The sequence below is a fragment of the Aethalodelphis obliquidens genome, unplaced genomic scaffold, assembly GCF_003676395.1.
Source record: "Aethalodelphis obliquidens isolate GAN/ISIS:26980383/991018 unplaced genomic scaffold, ASM367639v1 scaffold45, whole genome shotgun sequence".
Taxonomy (NCBI): Eukaryota; Metazoa; Chordata; class Mammalia; order Artiodactyla; family Delphinidae; genus Aethalodelphis; species Aethalodelphis obliquidens.
In genome coordinates this window covers 8,809,984-8,835,463 of record NW_020837989.1, presented here as the reverse complement: position 1 = coordinate 8,835,463, position 25,480 = coordinate 8,809,984, and the positions used below count along the sequence as shown (strand labels likewise).

Below are 25,480 nucleotides of genomic sequence, written 5' to 3'. Positions count from 1 at the left end.
ACTTCACATCTACTAGGATAGATATAATAAAAAAAGTGGACAGTGACAAGAGTTGACAAGGATGTGGAGAAATTGGAACTCATACATCACTGGTAAGAATGTAAGATGGTACAGCCAGTGTAGAAAACAGTTTCATGTTTCCTTAATAAGTTAAACATACAATGACCATCTAACCAGCAATTCCACTTCTAAATATATATCCCAAAAAATCAAATGTAGCTGTTCAATCAAAAACTTATATATGCATGTTCACAGGTGTTCACTATTCACAACAGCCGAAAGGTGGAAACAACACAAAAGTCCCTCAAATGATGAATGGATATACAAAATAAGGCATATTCATACAGTGGAATATTAGTTGGCTATAAAAAGAATGAAGTGCTGGTATGTGCTACTACATGGATGAACACTGAAAACATTATGCTAAGTGAAAGAAGCCAGACACAAAAGGTACATATGATTCCATTAATATAAAATACACAGAAAGGGTAAATCCACAGAGACAGAAAGCAGGATTAGTGGTTACCAGGGTCTGGGAGAGGGGAATAGGGATTGATTCCTTAATGGGTACAAGGTTTCCTTTTGGGATGATGAAAAATCTCTGGAACTAGATAGTGGTGATGGTTGTACAATATTGTGAATGTACTAAACACCATTGAACTGTACACTTTAAAATGGCTAAAATGGTGAAAAAAAATTGTGTGCATTCCAGAAAAATAACCTGAGGGACAGGCACTAAAATGTTAACAGGGATTATTTCCTGGTAATGGTGGGAGTGACTTTTTACTCTCTCCTTTTTTCCTTTTTTGGACTTCCTGATCATTTTACAATTAAGCACATTTTGCATTAATAACTGGAGTGAATAAAGCCACAATGAGCTGTTTTCACTTTAGAAAGCAAGAAGGAAAGGAAGAAAGGAAGGAGGGGAGAGAGGAAGGAAGGAAGGGAGGGAGGGAGGGAGGAAGGAAAAGAGAGCCCTTGAACCATCCCCCTCCTTGTCTCTCCCAAGGGGGTGCAGGCCTTGCTAGAGTGACTTGAGAGTTGTAAGGGTTTCTGGTTAGACGTTAAGAAGGGCGCTTTAGGTCAGTAGCGGTGAGGTCACAGCCAACAGAATTCTTTACTTGTCCTATGGAAAGATCCCCAAGATAAATTATGTAAAAAGCAAGTTTCAGAACATAGAGTCTCAACACCCACACACACACACCCACCCACACACATACGTGTGCACACATAATTACTGAAGGGAGGTTACACATACATTTGTAAATGCAAAGATACTCTCTGCCAAAATCAATAAAAAGTAGCAAAAATGGTTTTCCCCAGGGAGGGGAACTTAGTGGCTGGGGAACAGGAGAGGGAGGGAAGGAGGCTGACTATTCACTGTGTATATCCCTCTCTGTGCCTTCTGAATGTGGTAGCATGGACTTTCAAAGATATATACTTTTTTCCTGAGTATCTGCTTTATGTCTTTAAAAACAAAGTTTCTGAAACATAGGATAAAAAATATTTAGGTTAAAAAAACACTTTTTGTTTCTGCTCTATTTTATATTTACTAAATTAACAGCAGACATTACTTAACATAAATAAGACAGGTATTTTTTTAAAACATTCAAACAACGCAGAAATATTTAAAGTACACACAGAATACTCCTAGCTTACTTTCAAAGGGAAAGTACACTTATAATAAGATGTATTTTTAAATAAAATAAAGGCATCAGAGAAATGGTCATTTGTTTTTTTAACTTCCTTTTCCTTTTTTTCTAAATTTTCTGTAATGACATTTATTATTTTATGTTGGAAAAGGTCTGTAATTAACTGAGTTTTTCAACCTAAAGCCACCAGTTTCAGGCCTCTGATGAAGCCGTGCTGGCCTGACCTTGACTTCCGAGCAGCCCTGGATCCTTCCCTCTGGCCCAGCTCTCTGCAGCCTCCTCAGCCCAGACTCTGGGCCCTACCTCTCCCGCTGCCCTCAGATGGCTTGCCCCGCCTGCCAAACTGTTCACTTAGTCCCCATATTAGGTCTCCTTAACCCTTGGCACTCGCTGGTGGAATTAGGGCACAGCAGAGGGCAAGATGCTTCCAGTTTCCTCTCTAGGAGGGGCATGAGGGCTGTTTTGAAGGTGTGTTTGTCCAACAAGCCCAGGGTTTTTACTTTGATGTATGTTATAGTCAAATAAAAATAAAGTTATCCAAAGAATTTTTTATTCATGCTTTGTGTTAGGTTGAGCAAACATTAATTGTCCATTTTAAAGAAGGGGACGTGTAGGTGTTGGTGGGAGACTGATGGAGATGAAGGAGTGGACCAGGCCCGGGACCACCCTCCCTGCCCCCCTGGTGTGGCCACAATGGGGGGAACTTGAGGTTTGGCTGCCAATCCCCACCCTGTAGAGGAAAAAGGAAAACAAAGATGCCTCCAGCCTCCCTGTCTCCAGACTTGTTGGAAAACCTCCGTGGTCTTCCCCCATGGTCTGGGACCAACGGTTTAGAAATTTTCTCCTGGGACTCGTTTTCTGGGCCTTTCCCTATCTTGGCTTCTCTGCTCTGCTATTCCCTGCACACCTCTGAGGTGACGCTAGGTCAGATCAAAGTGAGCTGGCCAGAAACTTCCAAGGTCCTCTGGCGGCTGCTGCAACAAGGTCCTTACTGCCCCTGGAGAACTCCTCCATTGCCTAAAATTCCTCCATTTGAGAACCATCTTTTTGCATTATCAATTCTAAATTTCTGTTTAAAGATGAACAAGAAGTTCATTTTCTCCCCCTGAATTACAAAAAATAAACAACTGTGTAAAGTAGAAAAAAGTAGACCCCCCCCACCTCACCCCGCCAAAGCCACAAAGCATCCACACACTCAGTACTTAAAGGCAACCACTGTAATATTTTGGAGAATTTCTTTAAAGTCTTTAGAAATAAATCTCTGAGTTGTTATTATTGTTTTATATAGTTATAATCATTCCACATATCAATTTTGATCCTTTTTAATAATCTCGTTTCAAAAGAAGTATTTTTTTCATGTTTCTGTAAATCCTGGCTGTGCTGTGCTATTAATGGAGCAGGAGGGAAGAGGGCAGGGCACAACTTTTGAAAGGATGACATAGCCCGAGGACATGACATAAACGGATTAGACCCAAATGGGTCCAAGATGGTGGACAAGTCGACTTCCACTAGACCTTGAGCCTCAGTATACGCTCATTGTAACACATCAGCAAGCTAAATGACACACCCACAGGCGCCATGACAGTTCTAAGGCAACCATAAGGATCAGAAAGTGGGCGGTGGCCCAATTCCTGCAAATCCTTGTCCTTTCCCTAAATAGCTGGAATATTCCTCCCACTCATCAGCCTATGAAATTACCCACCCCTATAAAAACTGACAACCCCATACCCTGGTGCCTTTCTCACCTTCTGAGATGGCCCACACTCTGTCTGAGGAGTATGTTTCTCTCTAAATAAATCCACTTCTTACCTATCACTTTGTCTCTCACTGAACTCTTTCTGTGATGAGACATTAAGAACCTGAGCTTCACTAAGTCCTGAAACCAGATGTGTGATCTCAGTTGGAAGACTGTGGATTTTCTCCAGGTTCGAGTCCCGGCACGTGGTTTCAAGTCCCAATCTGAGGTGCACGGTTTCATTAGTTATGCAAACTTGGGTGTGTTACTTACCCTTTTTGTGCCCCAGTTTTTTTATCTGCAAAATGGGCTAAATACCAGTATTTACCTTACATGACTCCTGCCAGGGTTCAACAAGATAATGCAGGTAAAATGCTTTGCCAATAGCCCAATACAATAAATGTTAATAATTTGTCAATGGCTAGCATAGACGTGCTTGATTTGGCTTTTCAGCTATCATGAACACCTCTGTGTCTGGAGGCTTGTCCACACTGAGGATTAATTCCTTAAGAGAGATTCCTGAAATGGAATTGCTGAACCAAAGGGTCTAGAGCTTTTTCTTTAAAGTTCCTGATATAGATTGCTATCGACACTCCTGCCAGGAGAGGAAGAATCCTGGTTTGATTGACTATTTATTTCCAGCTTCATTGAGATATGATTGACATATAACACTGTGTAAAGTTTGAGGTGTACGGTGTGATGATCTGATACATGTAAATATTGTGAGATGTTGCCACAATAGGTAGTTGACATATCCTTCACCTCCCATAATTACTATTTTGTTGTTGTTGTTATGGAGATTCTTGTTTTAAATGTAAATCTTTCCTCTGCTGGTCGAGACCTTGAGCCCCCCTTCCCAACCTGGGCACTCACAACTTTAGTAGGTGTGAGTTTAGAAGCCTTCTCTCTCTGAACAAGCCTGCCTGGGAGTCTGATAAGACACCTTGGCATCCTACAGCGACCTGTTAGCATAACCCTAAGCCTCTGTGTAAAAGTGGGACAAGGATCTCATCCAAGTTGTGGTGAGGAGTAATTAATGGCTAATATCTGGAGCTGACTTTTGTCCTCCTGGTCATAAAAGACCTTTGAATTGCTTGGCCACTTTGAATTTCTCAGAAAGAGTGATAACACTAGGCCAAAGTTCGTGCCGGTTGGCCAGACTACCACCCTCTTGCGCCCTCGAAGCTGTGGGGGAGAAAGGGGGTGATCACAGCCCCATGAGTGTTGGGCTGGGTTCATTGGGGTTGATGTCACTGGGGTAGAGGACATTTCCCCATTGATCCTTCCACACATCACACCACAGGAAATAGCCCCATGCTTTGTTTATCTACCGCCCCAATCCCTGACACAGCTGAAGGATGGAGGTTTAGACATGTGGTAAATAGAGGATTTGAAAGAGGTGAGGCTAAGCCCTGATATCAGGGACTGATCAAAACCATGCTTGTCCCTTCCTCTACCCCCACTCCCCAGAAAGACTGAATCAAAATCCCCTGTACTTGGGTCTGGGGATCTGCATCTTACCAAGCCCTCCCGGAGGATTTTTATCATTGAGCCAGTGTATGAAGGAAAGAGATCTACATATGCAAATGATATCTGCATAAAAGCCTTCAAAGGCTTCCCACACTTCAGCCTAAAGCCACAGCTCTTGAGTGAGGCAGGCTGGACTTCAGTCCTCCCACCCAGTCCATCCGCCACCTCTCGGCCTCACTCACCATCCACAGTAGCCCCTCTAGGAAGTTCCTGGCACGCGAATATGCTACGGGTCTTTGGACCAGGCAACCTTGCCCTTGCTATCCTGTTAACCTGGTGAAATCCTTCCTAGCATTTAAGGCCCAGCTCCAGCTCCACGGAGCCTCCAGGAGCCTCCCTTATCCAGCCGCAGCTAGAAATGACTCACTTTCCTCAGAGCTCCCGTAGACCCTCCCCATCTGTGCCCTCACATGGCTCTGGTCACTTTCCACCTTATTTTATAGATGTTTGTGGGCTTCATCTCCCCAAACAGTCTAGAAGCTCTGTAAAGGCAGCCCCACCTCTGGTTCGTCTCTGTGTCCCTAGGGCCCAGTACAGGACTTCATGTGTCATGAGGCATGTCTCTGGGGCAGTCAGGGCCCTCCTGGCCTGGGGAGCTGGAGCCCTGCCCCAACCCCCTGAATAGCCTCCAGGATAGTGGGAGCCCAGCCCCCTATGTCACTCTGAGGCAGCAGCTGCAAGTTGCTGACAGTCAGTCTCCATTTGAATTTATTGCCTGATCCGTCCTGGGCTTCTCCTGCAACCGAGGCTGTGTCCCAGCAATGGGGAGACCCAGTGGGACCCAGGAAAACAGATGGTCCAGGTCTGAGCAGCAGCTCCAGGCCGGGCCATGGCCACCCCAGTGTGTTTTCCTCCCTCAGAAACGGTCTCAGAAGCCCTAGTATAGGCATTTCAGAGCAACAGGGAGAGAAAGTCCCAAAGCCAAGCACATAAGTTTAATAAAAATTGATCCTGTTTGCCTAACTCAAATAGATGTTTATTAGGGCTACTTGACTTATAGCAAGACCTGTTTCCTTGTTGATATTCTGTGCCTCATGTAACTTTGTCTCTTCTATAGATTAGAAAGCAAATGTTTCCTTAAAGATTGATTTCATTGTCCTTTAGAGGTTTAGTTTTGGAATCCTAAGTATCCAGTTTGACTGTCTGTACGAACTTAATCCTTGGTCATAAGAACAAACTCTTCACTTCTCTGAGCCCTAGGTTAATCCAGCATATGAAATATTGGTTAAGGGCTGGAATGCAAAATCTCAGTGGAGAAGGGCTCCCATACCTGATCCTCCTAGGGGTGTGTGATTTCCAGAGTGAGATTCTAAATAAATCAACCCTGAATCTCCTATTCAACCAAGTCACTGTTCCTTTCCTTCTCCCTCTCCTTCCATTCCTCCTTCCTTACTTTCTCCTGTTTCCTCCTTTCTCCTTCCTTCCTTCTTTCCTTCCTTTCTTCGCCCTTCCCATTCTTGCACTATCCTTTTCTATCCAATCGTGTATCTATATTTCTTTCTTTCCTTCATTTCATACATCCACCCAGTTATCCTTCCCTTCTTCTTTCATTCAACCATTCATCCTACTGTCCGTTCATTCATCCATCCAACCATCCATCCATCTATCCATCCTTTACTTCCATCTATCTACTCACCTTTCCTTATACCTTCTCCCTTCTGTTACTGCCTCCCTTCCTTTCTTCCCACTCTCCCTTCCTTTCTCCCATCTCTCCACTCATCTGCTCATTTTTAGCATCTTTAATGTTTTTGTTTTTCACCGCACCACACAGCATGCGGGATCTTAGTTCCCCGACCAGGGACTGAACCCGTGCCCCCTGCAGTGGAAGCTAGGAGTCTTACCTACTGGACCACCAGAGAAGTCTCCATTTTTAGCATCTTTAACACCAGGGCTCCAATGACCTGAAGTGGCTGAGCTCAAAGCAGGTGTGGTAGGAAAAATCTTACAGTGAGGAATTGGAGTGAAGAACCCTGATTTCTAATCCTCATTTCCCTCCCAGGAACCTAGTGTGAGCAGTGGTGCTCACAAACTTTTACAGAGTAAGCCAGGCATAGTGCCTGACATTGGGGGTGAAGAAAACTTGGTCACTATTCTCAGGGACAGAGAATAACAACTCAGCCTAAAAGAACCGCAGTCTGGTGAACTCTAAGGCTGAAGAAGGGAGACTTCTCAGTTGGAGATAGTTGGAGAGTGTTTCCTGGAGAAGTAGATGCCTGGTTGGGACTTGAAGGATAAGTATTTGTTGTGAGGATCAAATGAGATGGTAGCATGTGAGATTGTTTGTAAAATGTGAAATTGTCATATAGAGAGAATGATCTTTATTATTAAGATATTATGATGCTAGGGACTTCCCTGGTGGTGCAGTGGTTAAGAATCCCCCTGCCAATACAGGGGACACAGGTTCGATCCCTGGTCAAGGAAGATCCCACATGCCACAGAGCAACTAAGCCCATGCGCCACAACTACTGAGCCTGCGTGCCACAACTACTGAAGCCTGTGCTCCTACAGCCCGTGCTCCACAGCAAGAGAAGCCACAGCAATGAGAAGCCTGCACACCACAACAAAGAGTAGCCCCCACTTGCCACAACTAGAGAAAGCCCGCGCACAGCAACAAAGACCCAATGTAGCCAAAAATAAATTAAAAAAAAAAAAAAGATATTATGATGCTAAACAACATTTAGACTAATGACAACTGGCCTGCCCAGAAAAGGTATTTGCCAGAAACACTAGCAGATTCCTATGCAATTTTTAAGATTCAAAGACAAGTTTGCTGGGATTGGAATTGGACACGCATAGAGTAGTGAGGCCAGGTAGAGGAGAGGTTCAGAGTGTGAGCTTTGGTATCAGACCTACTTGGGTCCAAGACTTTCCTGTCACTTGTTGTCCATCGCCCTTCTGTGGAATGGGAATGATAGCATAAGAAGATTAAATGAAGTGTGTGTATTGGGGTTGTGCTCATAGTAAGTGCTCTGTAAACGTCAGCTACTGCTGTTCAAGGGGAAAGGACTCAAAGTCATCTGGCTCATGCTGTTGTGAATTCATGTTTTCCTCTTGAAAATATGTTTGTGTGTTTGATCTGCCACCAAATAACCAAACATGTAACCCTGGGGAAATTACTTGATTTTTCCTGGTCCTTACCTTCCTTTTCAGTAGAGCATCTTTAGATTGTTATGACTAAAACAATATCTGTCAAGGGAAAGATCTTTAAAATGGGAGCCTAAGCCATGAAGATGTTCACATTGGCATTGTTTACCACCAGGAGGTGGAGAATTGGAAATAACACAGAGGTCCAAAAAGAATTGACTTTTGAAATAAATTTTGAGACTTCCTTCATCAGGAGTGTAAATGGTGAAAAATAATAGGTCCCATGAGAACCAAGATTTTTTTCCTCTGTTGAATGAAGAATCCCTCAGCACTCAAAACAATGTCCATCATATAAAGGTGTTTGGTATTTATTGCAGGAATGAATGAATAAATAATACCATCAAATTAATTTCCAAGGGGCAACCTTGAGGAATGCCATCTGACTACTGTTTTGGTACATGGCGTATACAAGTAGACCAGAAGGTCTACTTGTATATGCCAAGTAATGTATACAACCACCACTAGTGGTAGTTTTTGAGAGGCTGTGTTGGGGGAGCAGGAAAGTCAGACTACAGAGAGAATGGAGCTATCAAGTGGGGTGTCTGAGAGTGTTTGCTGGATGGTGAGCAATACAACTCTCTCTTCCACAGCCCACAAAGTCTTCAGTGATACAGTGCCTGCCGGTTCTTTTGGGATTGGATGTGTTTTTGAAGGGTGAAATAAAATACAGAGACTGGCCTCAGTTGGAGAATACCCATGGGTATCCAGTCACATCTGAGTATCCTAACGTAGAAGAAAATGTAGTGACGTGGAAAGATGTTCACAATATATTGTTAGAGAAAATAATCGGGTGCAGGAGGGAATGTGTGAGTGCAGTCTTACTTTGATTAAAATAGAAAAACATCTGTTCATGTCGGAATGGTGAGATTAAGGAATTTATTTTTCCTTTTTGATTATTCATGCTTTACATTTTCTTTAATGAACATGTACTGCTTGTGAAATTGAAATTGTGAACTGTTTGATGAGTTTAAGCTGTGCTTACTGTGTCTGACTGGTTGGTAAAAAAATTGAGCTAGAGGTGAAGTGACATTGTCAAGGTCAAGCCAAGATTGAGTGAGTGAGTAGAGCATTGATTCACAGCCAGTTCAGTGACCTTTCTGTTTGACTGGAAGAAAGCACCTCCCTGGTAGTGTTTTGAGTGCTTTGGACACACAGCATCTGAACCATCTGAAAGGCTGGACCATTCCCTCTCCTACTCGTTCCTTTTTGCTGGATTCCAGGGAACAATCGTTGTCCAGGGGAGTGTCAGTGGCTATAAGTGCATTCCTTCTTTTCCCATTTCAAAGGACACTCACCAGGTTTTCTTTTGCACTTCAGGTCAGTAACATGACTCTCGAGCTCTTCTGGGCAGAGAATCATGTCAGCAGGATGGGCTGCGAAGCCTCCTGCAGATTGAGCCAGTTATAATCTGTGACTCATATCCTCAGATAACAATTTTCTATAAAGGTGTCTGCTGAGTGAGAGGGGCACACAGAGAGACAAAGCTAGAGGAGCAGCCTGGAAACATACCTGGAAGCATAAACCTACAACCCTGGAACTGAAAGGGTCCTTCGAGATCACCTGCCTCATCTCTGGATGATCTGGAAACTGAGACTCAGGTTACACAGAGCAACAGCACAGCCAGTGCCGGAACCCAGGTGGTTTTGGCATCGAAAACATCTCTGCATTCCATCCTTTCCTGCTCCTCCTGCCCACTCCAGCCCACGGGATACCACACAGCTCCCTAGCTGGTCTTCCTTCAACTCAGGGCTATGTCACAAAGGGCCCTGGGAACCACGCTGAGGAATTTGGACTTTAATCTGGGGCAAGGAGACACCATGGAAGAATTTTTAGAGTCAGATCTGAATTTCAGGTGGCGGCTGAAACCCTCTGAATGCTATTTATAGAATGGACCCAAGAAAGTTCAAGTAGGCTCATGGAGACCCATGAGGAGGCTGCTGTAACTGTCCAGGGTGAGAGGCAGTGGCAGCCTGAACCAAGGCTGTGGCGATGGAGATGGAGAAAAGTGGGTGGTCTGCCTGACTCCTTCAAGCCCTCACGGATCTCCTCCTTTGGCACTTAGAGTCAGTATCACCCAATTTAATACCTAGTGATGGGCTTATATGTGTCAGGATTCTTTTAGGTGTGACTGCATAGAAATTGGACTCAAACTAGCTCAAGCTCAACACTGTTGAGCCTTGCGAGGCTTGTGTTAGGTGTTCAGTAAATGACAAATAAATGAATGAACAGCTCTTGACTCCTAGACCACTGTTCTTTCTACCACACATTAGGCAATACTGACTTAAGTCTAAATTCCATAACCGTAACTGGTCTAAAGTCCATCTCTTCTGGGCTTGCACCCAACTCAGGAATCCCTTCTACAGCATGCCTGACAGATATCCATTTGGTTGTTCTTTGGCATTCTCTGCGGACGGGACACTGCCTACTTCAAAAAGCCAACCATATTTAAAAACAAAAAACATGCAAATCTATACATGTTTTAAAAAATAGCTTTACTGAAGTATAATTTACATACAATAAAATGCACCAATTTAAGTATAACATTCAATTAGTTTGAGAAACATAAATAGTTATGTAACCACTGCCACACTACAGTTTAGACACTTCCATCAGGCCCAAAAGTTTGCTTGTCCTCTTTTTAGTCAATCAGCTCTCCCCACCTCTGCACGTTACTTCCTGTTACTATAATTTTGCCTTTTCTAGAATTTCATTTAAATGGAATTATATACTATTCAGTCTTTTGAGTCTGGCATATTTCACTTAGCACCATGCATTTGAGATTCATCTATGTTGTTGCGTATGTCAGGAGTTTGTTCTTTTTTATTGCAGAACAGTATTCATTGAATAGCTATTACCACAATTTGTCTATTCATTCAATTAGTTTAGTCAGCCTGCCATTTGGATTTTTTCTAGTTTTTGGCTATTGTTAACAAATCTACTATGATAATTCACCTATGCATCCTGTGTGGACATATTTTTTTTTTAATTTCTTTTTTTTTTGCGGTACGCAGGACTCTCACTGTTGCGGCCTCTCCCGTTGCGGAGCACAGGCTCCGGACACGCAGGCTCAGCGGCCATGGCTCATGGGCCCAGCCGCTCCGCGGCATGTGGGATCTTCCCAGACCGGGGCACAAACCCGCGTCCCCTGCATCGGCAGGAGGGCTCTCAACCACTGCACCACCAGGGAAGCCCTTTAATTTCTTTTGTATAAATACCTAGAATGAGATTTTTTGGTCATGTGGAAGGTATATGTTTAACTTTTTAAAACATTGGCAAACTATTTTCCAAAGTGGTATCATTTTGCCTTTGTATTATTTTGCATTTGTGTCAATATTGTATGAGAGTTCCAGTTGCTCCACATGGTCACAAACGCTTGGTATGGCAAGTTTTTAAAATTTTAGTCATCATAGGAAAGGAGTAGTGGTATTGCATTGTGATTGTCATTTATGTTTCCTTAATGATCGGTAATAATATGGAGCATCCTTCCATGTGCTTATTTGCTATTCATATAAAATAGATCTAATTTTAAAGCAATACTTTTTGCTTTTAGAAATCTCCAAGCTCGGGTCTTCCTTGGTGGTGCAGTGGTTAAGAATCCGCCTCCCAGTGAAGGGGACACAGGTTCGATCCCTTGTCCTGGAAGATCCCACATGCTGTGGAGCAGCTAAGCCCGTGCACCACAACTACTGAAGCCTGCGTGCCCTAGAGCCTATATGCCGCAACTACTGAGCCCACGTGGGCAACTACTGAGCCCACGTGCAGCAACTACTGAAGCCTGTGTGCTCTAAGGCCCATGTCCCACAACTACTGAAGCCCACACGCCTAGAGCCCGTGCTCTGCAACAAGAGAAGCCACCACAATGAGAAGCCTGTGCACCGCAACGAAGAGTAGCTCCTGCTCGCCACAACTAGACAAAGCCCGTGCGCAGCAACAAAGACCTAACGCAGCCAAAAAAATAAATTAAATTAAATTAAGAAAAAAAAGAAAAGAAATCTCCAAGCTCTATGGGTTCAAGTCAGTTTAACAAATATTATTTACTTACTCTATGTCATTTACTGTGAGGGCTGCTGTATCTAAAATTAAGAATCAGTCCCTGGCCTTGATTTGCTCATGGTCTCATGGGGGGAAACAGATACTTAATAGAGAAAATGTTCTCACTCAAGGTGTTAATGCATTAAGAGAGGTAACCCCAGGTTACGGGGAAGACCACTCTCCAGGTGTGATGACAGGTGGAAGACTTGAGGCAGGTAGGGCAGGGAGCTGGGGGCAACTTCCACCCTAGCTCTAACTCTGTCATCACAGAGATGCAGGCATGTTGCCATTCATATATCATATTCAAAAAATATATTTTTTGAATATTATATATCATCTATATCACATATATAGTATATACATATTCAAAAAATATATATATATCTACCTATCAAAGAACTGCTAAATGATTAGAAAACATCAAAACAGATAGATTGATGCTGATTGTATATACTATGGAATTTTACTTTGATATTTCATTAAGGTGTCTTTCATTTAAGATATATATATATATAACATTCAGTTCTTCCACAGGGTTTACCTCACTGGGTCCACATGATCAATGAGAGAGGTTATGATTGTTATTGTCCTTGAAACTGAGAGTCAGAGAGCTAGAAAACTGGCCCGAAGTCACTCAAAAGTAGAGCCAGTCTTTGAACCCAAATCTTGGGACTTAAACTCCAAATACTGCTTAGAATAGTAACTGAGTACCATTGGCATATTTGTAGCACAATTTTAGGACTAACATACTAACTATAATCAGTTAAAGTTAAGGTCCAAGGGATTACGGTTTGGGTTATTCTCCAGAATTTTTCAAGTATTTTTCCAAATCCCTCATTTAACCTGTGAGACCGCTAAGGTCCAGAGGGAAGGGCCACATAGTGACCCAGAATTCAAGTCCAGGTCTCCTGACTCCATGCTGTCGTTCTGTGAGAGTGCTGCCTCTCGCTGCTCACAAACTTGCTTGGTCAGTCTCTGTTCGGAGCAGTCTGCACTGCTGTGGGCAAAGGAGTGAGCTTTGATGATGGGAAGACAGTCTCAAGAGACCTAAATTCAAATCTCAGTTCTGCCACTTCCAAGCTGAATGACTTTGGCAAGTAACTTAACCTCTCTGAGTCTCAGTTTCCTCATCTGTGAAATGCGGATAACACCACTGACATCATAGAGTTGCTGGGAGGCATCAAAGAACAAAGCATGGAAATCCCTCCCCTTGAGCTCTTGCTATTTGTTGAATAAACAAAGCAAGGCAAACACCTAGTTCTCTGCTGGGCTCATAATACCGCTGGATAAATTACACAATGACCAGTTTTCTAGTTAATAATTGCACTAAACTTATTTTTTATGAAGATCGAATTAAAGGAAATTTGAGTACATTTTCACTAAAACCAAAACTCAAATACACAGTTTTCATTTCTCCATGTTTTCTTCAAAACTTAATCCCATTTGGAAATTGCATTAAAATGATTTATTATTAAGAAGCTGACAATGACACTAAAGAAATCCTAAAGGTACATTTGTAAATAAAACGCACCACCCAAATACACTACCAGTTTTCATTTGTTCGTTGTTCACAAACGTTATGCTTATGAATTCTAATGGCTCCATACTATTCTACCCAGTAGAGTCCTTCCAATAACTTACAGAAACTTAACGCCTGCAGGAAATTATACCATATTATCATATAATATTATATTCCACAAAATCACTAAATGTTTGCTATGTAACATTTGAGCATCACCACAATCCTATAAGGTAAGTATTCAAGTTATCCCATTTTACAGATGAAGAAACAGAGGCTCACATTATTTTAATAATTTGCCCAAATTCAGGTAGCTATTGCTGTGTAACAAATTGCCCCCAAATGTGATCGCTTAAGGGGACAAGGACCGTTTGTTTATTCATGATTCTGCAATGTGGTCAGGGCTTGGTGGAGGTGAGTCATCTCTGCTGCACACAGTACTGACTGAGGCAACTTCACTGGAGCTAGAGGATCCAAGATGGGTTTATTCAGATGTCTGGTGCCACAGCAGAGGAGGCTGAAATGGCTGTGAGTCGGCTGGTTTCTGTCTTTGTGGTCTCTCATCTTTCAGGGTCTCTTTCTATCTACGTGATCTGTCTAGCATGTTAACAGGACTTCTTTACACAGTGGCTGGCTTCCTGGAGAGCGAAAGCAAAAGCTCCCACTGTCCTGACCCCTAGGCCTGGTACTGGCATAGCACCCTCTCTGCTGCATTCTCTTGGTCAAATCAAGTCACAAGGCTAGTCCGAAATCAAGGGGAAGAGCCAGACCTCATCCTTGATACTGGAGGAACAGCATGCACAGGGGTTGGGCGGCACTGTTGGCCACTCTTTTGATAGTGGTAGAGCAGGGCTTCAAACCCAGGCCTGCCTGACTCTACGCTCCAAACCCAGCCTCCCCACCCCCAGTCCACCTCAGTGAATATTTTTGCCTGGCTAGCTTTTTCTCTTCCTTTCGCTCATTTTTAAGGTGAACTCCCAGGGACAGGGAGACCTGGTCAAAGGGCAGGCATGTTGCTGGATTCTATGCAGGGCAGTCAGCATCTGCAGAGCAAAGTGATCTCATGAGCTTCTCCTCCTTCTCTTCACAGAGGAAATCCAGGTTTAATTTTGTTCATTCTACCGTCGCACCTACCTCCACAGAAGAAATCTTGGCTTCTGCTGTGAGAACCTTCTCAGGACTTCTGGGGGACAATAAAGTCAGCAGATTCGTGATGATCAGCTGCTCCTGAGCTGCGTAGGTTAGTGTTCCCTGTGGGGCAGAGGCATGTGGGGAAAGTAATTTGCTGACCTTGACTTTTCACAGAACTTCAGATTTAGCAGAAAGAACATGGCTTACACTTGCCAGGGTTTAGTCCCCCTTCTGAAGTGTGACCAGGTGTCTTTGTTTGCTGTTTCAGTTTACACCTGCTATCCCGTGTCCTGTCAGCTTAGCATGTGTCCAGGGTAAAAACCTTCCAGGCTGGACAATTAATTATGTGCTTACCATACCTGCCACAGAAACTTGAATAAGTCATTTCTCCTCCCTGAGCCTCAGCTTCCTCCTCCGTACCACAGGCCTGGCTACCAATTTCACAGAGATGTCGATCACTCCTCATTTAATAGCATCCTTCCATGTGGGAGGAACTGTCCTAGATTCTGGGGGACACTGTGGGTAACAAGACACTATTCCTGCTCTCCTGCCTTGCTTGTCTTATAAGTAAACAAGCAAGATAATTTCAGAGATTTAATTTAGATCAGATAGTCAGGGAGGGCCTCCCTGACAAGGTGAGATTTGGGCTAAGGGCTGAAGAATGAGAACAAAACACAAGGGGAGCTGAGGGAAGAGCACTCCTGGTTAAGGGAACAGCAAGTGCAAAGGCCCTGAGGCAGGAGATTACTCATCACAAGGAGTGGAATGGAGCTCATGAGTAGGACCATGCTCTATAAACTGTAAAGAGTCCCAACAGTAATTATTCTACTAGAGGGTTTTAAAATACTCTCACATCTTTGTCTTAAATGGTCCTCAAGATAATTCTAAAAGGGTTGGAGAGTGTCACAGAGAAGTATTACTAATCCTGGTTTATGGAACAAAATATTCTTAAGAATTATCATTGCATATTTTAAAAAAATGGTCCCACTAACTTCTATGCTTACATTTAATTTCATGTATCACCATTGTCTTTCATTGTTTTTGATGATGGGAATCCTTCGAGAATGAGCGACATCTTTATACACCTCTTTTCATTATGATATTTAATTCTGTGGTTAAGTCCTTAGGTGTACTGCTTTTTCTTTTTTTTGGCCTTGTGGTATGCGGGATGTTAGTTCCCCAACCAGGGATGGAACCTGTGCCCCCTGCGGTGGAAGTGCCGACACCTTGTCTAACTGGCTTAGAGGCAGGCTCACATCTGATTCATCTCTGTATCCCTTTGGTGTGGACATCAGTTGTTTCTGCCTACTCAGCACCTTTTCATCTTTCTCTGGCAAAGGCACCTGATTTCCTTTTAGGGAGACACCCCTCCCCCATACTATATCTAGACCTTTTTTGTGTGCTATGGACCCCCTGACAGTCTGTAAAAGCCTATGGACCCCTCCTCAGATTGATGTTTTTAAATGCTTAATATCAACTACAAATGATTTAAAAGAAGTCAATTATATTGAAATAGTTATCAAATGGTAAGAAAAAGAAATTTTGATATAATAATATATATATACATATATATATATATATATATTTTTTTTTTTTTTTTTTTTTTTTTTGCGGTACGCGGGCCTCTCACTGTTGTGGCCTCTCCCGTTGCAGAGCAACAGTCTCCGGACACGCAGGCTCAGCAGCCATGGCTCACGGGCCCAGCCGCTCCACGGCATGTGGGATCTTCCCAGACCGGGGCACGAACCTGTGTCCCCTGCATCGGCAGGCAGACTCTCAACCGCTGCGCCACCAGGGAAGCCCAATATATATTTTTTATTAACACACAAGATCTAGTTGGTCTAATAGCTACTGTAATTTCAAAATAGTGATGAACACAAATGATATTCTGTGATATGATATGAAATATCTGTGATTTCTATTGGTGCCAAAGTTATAGAAACTTTTAATACCGCTGTGCTTTGTTTGCTACATTCATAATAGAAGGAAATGCTAAATTTCAGTTTGAAGTTAGTAAAAAGGATGTAATTATTTTCCATTCAAATTAATGGTGTATTGTTAAGAAACCTTGGTTTGGGCGTTGGGGGGGTTGCATGAAACAACTTGACTCCTGGATTCAGAGGTGGGCATGTAACCCAGTACTGACCAATCAGAGCAGGGATTGGCTTAGGGATGGGCATTTGAGCCAAACTGATATAATCAGAGTGAATCCTAGTCTTTTGCTGGACAACTGGGACAGTTCCTTTGCTGGACTTGCTAAGAGGATTGGGTTTGGGCCTGGAGCATACCACCTTGCCATCACCGGGAGAGAACCTGTCTTAGAATGAAGCAGACACAGAGGAAAAGAGAGCTGAGAAATGAACTTCCACATCTTCCTGGCAACATTCCTCCTTTAAATGTGTTAATTATGGAAGCCAATACATTACCTGTTAAAGGCAGTTTAAGTAGGGTTTTTTGTTATTTGCAACCAAAGCAATCACAACTAATACTGTATAGTCCCACAAAGTTTAGCAGAATACGTGGCACAAAGTAGTTTGCTCATGAAGGAATGATGAATGAATTTCAAACAATGTAGCAACTTGACTGATGTTATTTTCTAAACTATGCATATCTGGCTTGATTGTGTATTAAAAGATGAAGGGTATACTCAAAGTAAGCATTCCACAGCCTTCTGTTGATTGAATGAATAAAGGAATGCATCCATTGTCATTATTTTCTAACCCCAAATTTGCATATTCTTTAGTGATATAACCTGGACCATATAACCTGGAGAACATAAGTCTAGAAACATGATGGACCAACAGTTACAAATCAAGTCCATGGCACACTCACCATGGGGAAAGCCATGCATCAATTTGAAGGAATAGGTAGATCTATATGTACTGATATGGAAAGACCTCCAAGACACATTGAGAAGGAAATTACAAAATAGTAATTATTATAGTAGGATTCTGTTTTTGTTTAAAAGTCTCAATGAAACTTTGAGGGTTTCTAGGTCTTATAATGAGTATATAAAACAAAGAAAAATACCCTTTTTTTTTTTTTTTTCTTTTCTGGAAGGCCATTCATGAAATACAAACAGTGGGCACCTGTGGGGAGGGAGTGGTGTTGGGTGGGTTGGTAACAGAACCTTGTCCTTTATTTGTATTGTTTATTTTTTTTAATATACAAGGATAAAATAATTATGTCATTTGTAAGTTAAAATAATTTATAATGAAAAAATAATAAAATAACTGACAGAAGGTGGAATATTCCCTTTCAACCAATTTTTCTTCTTTTGAGTTGTCTGTCAGTTTTCTCAGGGAAGCTGAAGAGAGCAGGGTTGCACCCATCATGCTGTACCCAGGATGCTCTGCGGCTCCCGTGATGCTGTGCCCATGATGCCATGCTGTGCCCTCTATGCCTTGCCCTGCCGGTAAGGCCATGCCCTTTCCCTGGGATTCTGCCATTCTGGCTGCTCCAGGAGCCAAGGAGATTTCACCCCATGTAAAATACTCCTGGGGTCGCCTACTGACCTGGATTCTCCTCTCAGTATCCTTACTTCAACCGTCTCTGCTGCCAAAATACATATGGACCGGATGATCTCCCCTGCAAAGGGGATAGGGAATCAGAGCATCTCACCGTCAAGGCAGAAGTCTCGGGGAGACACTCATCCAAGGTATGTTTGGGGTGGTTGATCCAGTCCAAGCCCACTGGTGTGCAGACTGGGAATTTGAGTGTTAGGTTGGAGAAGAGATTTGTCCAAATGTGAGTTCAGTGCCAGAGTGGGACTCCAACCTGACTTCCAGTTCAGGCCTCATTTTAGGGAGGCTTCCCAAAAGTTCCATCATAGCTACTCCTTTATGTTGAGATCTTGAGTCTCTGAAATATCCCTGCTACAATGCATATTTGTTACTTAAATAACACAGCACTCAGCAACATAGTTTATCAGAGGAGCTCGACAGCAAGTTACATTTTATTTCATTGGTTGTAAAAACAAAATTGTAACAACACAAATGAAAATATTAAAAGAAATTATTTCTGCCATCCTAATCACGTTTCATTTGTTTACACTCCTTATGTCACTCTAACATACACACTTTACATGTACATTTATGCATATAGCTATAATCACTTTACAAACATTTTTATAATTCTGTTTCACTTAATGTTATACATGTTTTCCTGTACATTTTCCATATAGATTTCTACCTTCTGCAGTGTATTTCAAGTAAATAAACCACTATTTATATAACTACATCTTCATTGTTTTTGTATTATAAAATATTTCAAACGTACAAAAAAGCACAGGGAACAATACACTACATAGATTTAACAAATACTGATACTTTAAAAACATTTTCGAGGGCTTCCCTGGTAGCGCAGTGGTTGAGAATCCACCTGCCAATGCAGGGGACATGGGTTCGAGCCCTGGTCCGGGAAGATCCCACATGCGGCGGAGCAACTAAGCCTGTGCACCACAACTACTGAGCCTGCGCTCTAGAGCCCATGAGCCACAACTACTGGGCCCATGTGCCACAACTACTGAAGCCACACGCCTAGAGCCCATGCTCAGCAGCAAGAGAAGCCACTGCAATGAGAAGCCTGCACACCGCAGCAAAGAATAGCCCCCCACTCTCCACAACTAGAAAAAGCCCGCGTGCAGCAATGAAGACCCAAAAATAAATACCTAAATGAATTAAAAAAAAAATTTTTTTTGAGATTAAAAAAAAAAAAAATCACAGGTACAATTGGAGCTCTCTCACGTACAATGTACTCTAATCCCGCCAGGACAAACTACATAACTTGCAGGGTCTGGTGCAAAATGAAATGTGGGAACCCTTATTCAAAAATCATTATGAATTTCAAGATGGCAACAGCAGAGCATGACCAGGGCCAGTGTGACTGCACGCATGAGGTGCATGCTTCACACACCACGAAGCCAGCCCTGGATCCCTCTCTCCTCTCCTTTCCTAAAATGATCTGTGTCTTTGCTGTCCCGTGTTTATGCTTTTACTTCATATACATGCATTGACCAGCGTTATGGAGTGTTATTTTGCATATTTTAAAATATTGCGTAAGTGGCATAATACTGTGTGTATCCTTAGGCTGCTTGTTGATCTCACTTATTGCTTTTGTGATTTATCTTTGTGGATTCATGCAGCTGTTATTGACTTTCACAAGTATCTAATATTCCATTGTGTGATCTCACCCTACAGTTCATTTTTCCTGTAACCTTTATTTTTACCATAATTAACAATACTGCATTGAACATCCTTGGACACAGTTCTCTGCACACATGTGTGAGCTTTTGTCTACTGTCTGTAACTAGGTGTGGAATTGAACTGTCTTACTAGATGTTGAGGTTCTTTCCAATTTTTTGCTTGGCATCAACGTGCCCCCCTTGTATGTCTCCCCTTGAACATCCCACAGTCATCTGAAAATACTCCTTAGGAGACTTCCTTCTGAGCTGCCTCTCTTCTAAGACCAATCATCCAGTGAAGCCAGAACCTGGGTGTCCTGACCATTCCCTGTAATTCCCCCACCATTTCTTACCTATGGCCAAAGACTATTGATCCCTCCTCTAAAATATGGCTTCAGTCCACCCACTCTTCCATATCCCTCCTACTACTTTCATTGTCTTGGCTCAGATCCCGCCTCTCCCCTGGACTCTTCTCCCAGCCCCACCCAGTTTTCAGCCCCGCAACTTCCTCCATTAAGGAACTTATTACACCCTCCCTAGCAAGCTGCAGGTTGACTAGTCTTTCCCCTGCATGTTGTGGAGATCAGAGCTGTGAGTTACGCAAGAGCAAAGATTGTATTATGGTTACCATTTGTGGGCCTGTAGCACAGGTCTGTAGCACCCAGCAGGTTCTAAAAATATTTGTTGAATCTATCTATCTATTTATCTATCCACATAAACATCATGCTGTAGTGGTCCCAGCTTTTGAATCAGACCCTTAGGATAAATTTCCAAAGGAGCATTACTGATGATTTAGGATTGTGAATGTAAAATTCAAAGTCCTTTGTAAGTGAACTTGATCCACACAAAATTCTAGGTCAGGTGGGACAGATAGGTTGATCTATGTATAGATAGATATAGATATATAGGTAGATATTTATATATATATATATAATAACCTGGTAGAATTTACATCTCTGTAAAAAAAAAAAGAATAATTCACATCTCTGGGCCTTTGTTTCTCCATCTGTCAAATGGGCATAAGGAGGGCCCATTTATCTGTCACACATGTCTGGGATCATTTTGATCTGTGGGCAGATGGGGAAAAAGCAGGTGTTTCTCTTCCTACCCCGCTTCATGATTCCCATACTTGTGCACAGTCATTAACAAGGCAGAAGAGGGTGAATGAAAATCTGTCCTTTCAAAACTGCAAAACAGTCATAGCTGACTTCACAGCTGTTTACTGCCCTCACTGGCTGATTTGGAAACCCTTTCATCATTTGTAGTGTGTCAAAGAGAAAGTGATCTGGTAAGTATCTCCCAAAGGTATTGGTGAGTTTATAAGTTAGCCCTACAGGAAGAAGAGGGCAACACAAACAAGTGCCTTGCTTATGATGGACTTTCAAGGGCCAGAAACCCCTGTCCCCAGTTCTGAGACCCTTGACTGACGCAACTGGATGATGTCTTCCACAGCCTCAGCCCTGAGAAGTTTGTCCTGTGAAGACACCTGAGCACTACCCAATCTGGAGCTCTGGCTACTAGTCCTGGCTCTGCCCCTGAAGGGTTGTATGACCTCCGCCACATTCTTCTACCTGTACAGCGAAGCTGGTAGATAACATACCCTCCACTGCCCCTCCACGGTTCTCAAGTTCTACAATTCAATAGAAGATGGAGCTGGCTTTCTAAATTAACAATATAAACCAGGTAACTTTTTAGTTCCTCTTGGCTTGAGTCCTTGCCTCCTGGGACTGGAGAAATAGGTGGGAAATAGGTGTGTGTCTGACTCCCTGGTCTGGGTCAGAGAATCAGAGTTATGGGCAGCTGGCAGGAAACCTCAGTGATTACCAAGACCCATGTCCTATCTCCCCCATTCACTCGACAAAAATTCACTAAGCAGTTGTGTTGAATAGAATGTGGGCAGGGGTGGCAGCTGCTGTGTTCACTGATCACACTGGCTGGCACATAGTAGGTGCTCATTAAACATCTATTGAATGATGGGTAGTTTCCTGCAGCAGAGTCATTTAGGGGAGCCTATGAAATGCAGATGCCTGGGCCCACCATAGACCTATTGAATTGTAATCTCTGCTGACGGGGCCCAGGTGACTGACATGACTCCAGAGTTTGAGAATCATGGCTGTAATATCTGAGTAAAGCATTCTCCTATTATCAGAAGATAGAAAACACTGATGTTTTTTACTTTTGAGGATTTGTTGGTAGTGACTAAAATATTCAAGTCAAATAGGTTCACTTTGCTGTAGCCATTTCCATGGAGCCTGGGGCGGTCTGGGCTTTGCCCAGGGTATGGGCAGGGCAAACTTTCACTAATCTCGGGAGAGGCAAGGCCAATAAAAGGCAGAGGAGATAGGAGTTGAGGCACTTGAAGTCCAAGTTTGGCATGATTATTGCCCTTCACCTGAAAGTCATAAAATAGGAAATGTGCCACCATTCCAGCTTCCCGGGAGGGGTTGCTGGTGTGAGGTTTTCCTCAATCCCTTTCAAGCACCTGTGGCTTAGACCATGCACAGATCTGGCTTCAGATCTCAGCTGTGTCTCTAACTGCTTGGTCTTGGGCTAATCACTTTAACCCCTTTTAAGCTTTTTTGTTTCCTCAGTCATAAAATGGATATCACACTGCCGACTACTCAGGGTTGCTGAAGACAATCTGACATGATATAAACTCAGGTGTCTGGCACATGCACAGTACAGAAAAGCTGTTAAGTTTAGGTTGATACCTATAAACTGCCAGGATATCTGGGCTGGAGTGTTCAGTAGAGGTTGGTTTAGCCGGACCCTTTTGTTTTTACAGGTAGGGAAGCAGCCTCAGATACGTGAAGCTAATTGCACAAGATCATCTAGCCTGTTAGGTTTCTTGAGGGCTTTTAAGGATCAGAGAAGGTGATGAGGTTGACTCTGTGTTTGGCCCTTGATAAAGGAATTCCTGGGATAAGGTGTTTTTGTAAAAGAAGCTGGATATCTCAGGTGAGGTGCCTTTTCACCTGAGTTTCTTGCCAGCCAGAAGCCCGTTCTGAGGACACAGGGGTTAGTAAGAAACGCCCTGAAGCTGGGCAATTTGTGGCTTTTCTATCAACATCAGGGTTTTAAAGACAAAAGCCATTGGGCGAGCGTTGAGGGCTTCCCTGGGAGGCCCTGTCTGGCACTGCAGCTCTGCCAGGCCAAGGCTAGAGATGGCTGGCCTTGGGGACCCTCCAAGAATGGTCCCTGGGTTATAAGGGGCACAACACCAATCAGAGGCCAGGCTGGATCTGGTAGGGACACTTCTTGGAAACAGAGTCCTGTGGGGCTCTGACTCTGGTGTCTATGCGCAACAGCAGAAAAGCGGGGCCTTAGGAGAGCTCACATCCTTAGTGCTAATGCTGATGACACTGGTGATGGTGGTGACGATGATGAGCGTGAGAATTAGCACTTCCTCTTTGCCAGGTGCAGGGCTAGGCAATTTATTTTACACACATTGTTTCATTCAATGCTCACAAGATCCCTACCTGGAGGAAACTGAGGCTCAGAGAGGTTAAGTAAACAACCAAGGGCACAGAGTTAGTGAGCACCAGGATTCAAATCCAGACCTATTGGAGTTCAAGGTAGCCAGCAGCCTGTAAGCGCTGGAGGAAAGGAAAGTAACATTGGCCAGGGCCTCCGAGAGACAAATATTTTATCCCCATTTTTACAGATGAGGAAACAGAAAACCAGAGAGGTTAGCATTTTCCCCATGAAGTCAGGTACTGTGCCAAACACTTTCCATATGTCATCTCCTTGATCATCATAACATCCCTATGAAGTAATTCTTTTTTTTAAAAAAGTATTTATTTATTTATTTATGGCTGCATTGGGTCTTCGTTGCTGTGTGTGGGCTTTCTCTAGTTGTGGTGAGCAGGGGCTACTCTTCGTTGCGGTGCTTCTCATTGCGTTGGCTCCTCTTGTTGTGGAGCATGGGCTCTAGGCGTGCGGGCTTTAGCAGTTGTGGCACACGGGCTCAGTAGTTGTGGCTCGCGGGCTCTAGAGCGCAGGCTCAGTAGTTGTGGCACACGGGCCTAGTTGCTCTGCGGCATGTGAGATCTTCCCCGACCAGGGCTTGAACCCGTGTCCCCTGCATTCGCAGGTAGATTCTTTTTTTTTTTGTGGCAGGCGGATTCTTAACCACTGTACCACCAGGGAAGTCCTGAAGTAAGTAATTCTATGATCCCCATTTGTGTAGATGAGGAAACCAAGGCCTGAGACCAAATGACTTGCAGGCGTTCAAAACCAGGCAATCTGACTAGAGGGCCCATGCTCTTAACTCCCTGAGTTGCCCAATATTGGAATGAGATGTGGTGGGCTGGACCAGAACCTGGGACTACTGACTACCAGGTTAGTGCTCCAAGGTTACACATAGGATTTCTCTCTCGTTTTTTTGTTTTTTTTTTGGCTGCGTGCCATGTGGGATCTTCGTTCCCTGACCAGGGATCGAACCCGCGTCTGTTGCATTGGAAGAGTAGAGTCGTAACCACTGGACCGCCGGGGAAGTCCTAGGCTTTCTCTTGGGATTCATTGTCCCTTAAAAGCTCACTGGTCTAAAGCCCAAAGAGTGAAATCATGCCCTGCGGTTCTGGGAACCTCAGGCTGGAGAAGAAGGAAGCTCTTGCCCTGGTGTTCAAGTCTGAGCAGGTGTACTGTGGACCCTCCCTGTTTCCTCCTCTGGCTGGGAGGGAGCCCAGGTAGGGCAGGCAGGGTGGGTCAGCCCTTGTGAGTTCAGGGTGGGAGGAGAGAAGGAGGCAGGAGGGCCCAATAAAACAGGGCTAAATCTTCCCGCCTTCCTGCCTTTACCCAGGCGGTGCCCTCATCTCCTGCCTGGCAAACAGCAGGGCATGATGATGAGAGTTCAAGGTTGGCGTCAGGAGACCCGAGTCCTGGTTCTGGCTCTGGCACTCACTCCATGTGCACCCTTGACTCTGGGCAGTTTCCTTATCTACACAATGTGTGGTGGTGGTAATGGGGGATCAAAATCCTCTGTGATTTTTAGTTAACACATTATTTATTAAGAACCTACTATATGCCAGGCACTGGAGACATAGCATGTGCCAAAGCAGATTCAGGCCCTGCTTCCATGGGTCTTAAGAGTCTAGTAGGAAGAGATTCCAAGATCAAATCTTCACTGAAACTAATGTAAAATGACAACTGTTAACCAGTGTTTTAAAGGCCTGCAGAACTAAGGGAGCCCAGGACGGTGGGAGTAGGGGGAGAGGGAATGGGTTGACAGTCTGAGGGGCAGCAAGGAAGGATGCGGTGAAGATGTGGTTTACTAGATGAACATCCGCTGGCAGGGGACAGCACCCTGTTGTGAGATGGTTCACCCAAGAAACTGGGAGGAGGCCAGTGGGCCTGGGGAAGCATGCAGGAGGCTGGCCATTTGAAGACATTGTGGGCCATGGTAAGAGAAGTCATTGAAGTTTTGGGGTTTTTTTGGGGGGGTTGGGGGGAATTAGGGAGGGGATACTTAAGAGAGAAAGAGGGTTACATTTGGAATATGGGTCAACGTATCTTCTAAGGAAAAGAATTTTTAAAAAGCCACTCCCTCTGAGGAG

General features: G+C 43.6%; 1 long non-coding RNA gene across 1 annotated transcript in view; it reads left to right on the top strand.

Annotated features, from left to right (window-relative positions):
- Window positions 1–16,260, top strand: part of LOC113606874 (uncharacterized) — a 37,819-nt gene extending 21,559 nt beyond the window's left edge. Inside the window, exon 4 of the long non-coding RNA XR_003427741.1 lies at window positions 14,703–16,260. This is a non-coding gene — a long non-coding RNA (uncharacterized LOC113606874). The remainder of the gene's footprint in view (window positions 1–14,702) is intronic.
- Window positions 16,261–25,480: the final 9,220 nt, after the last annotated feature.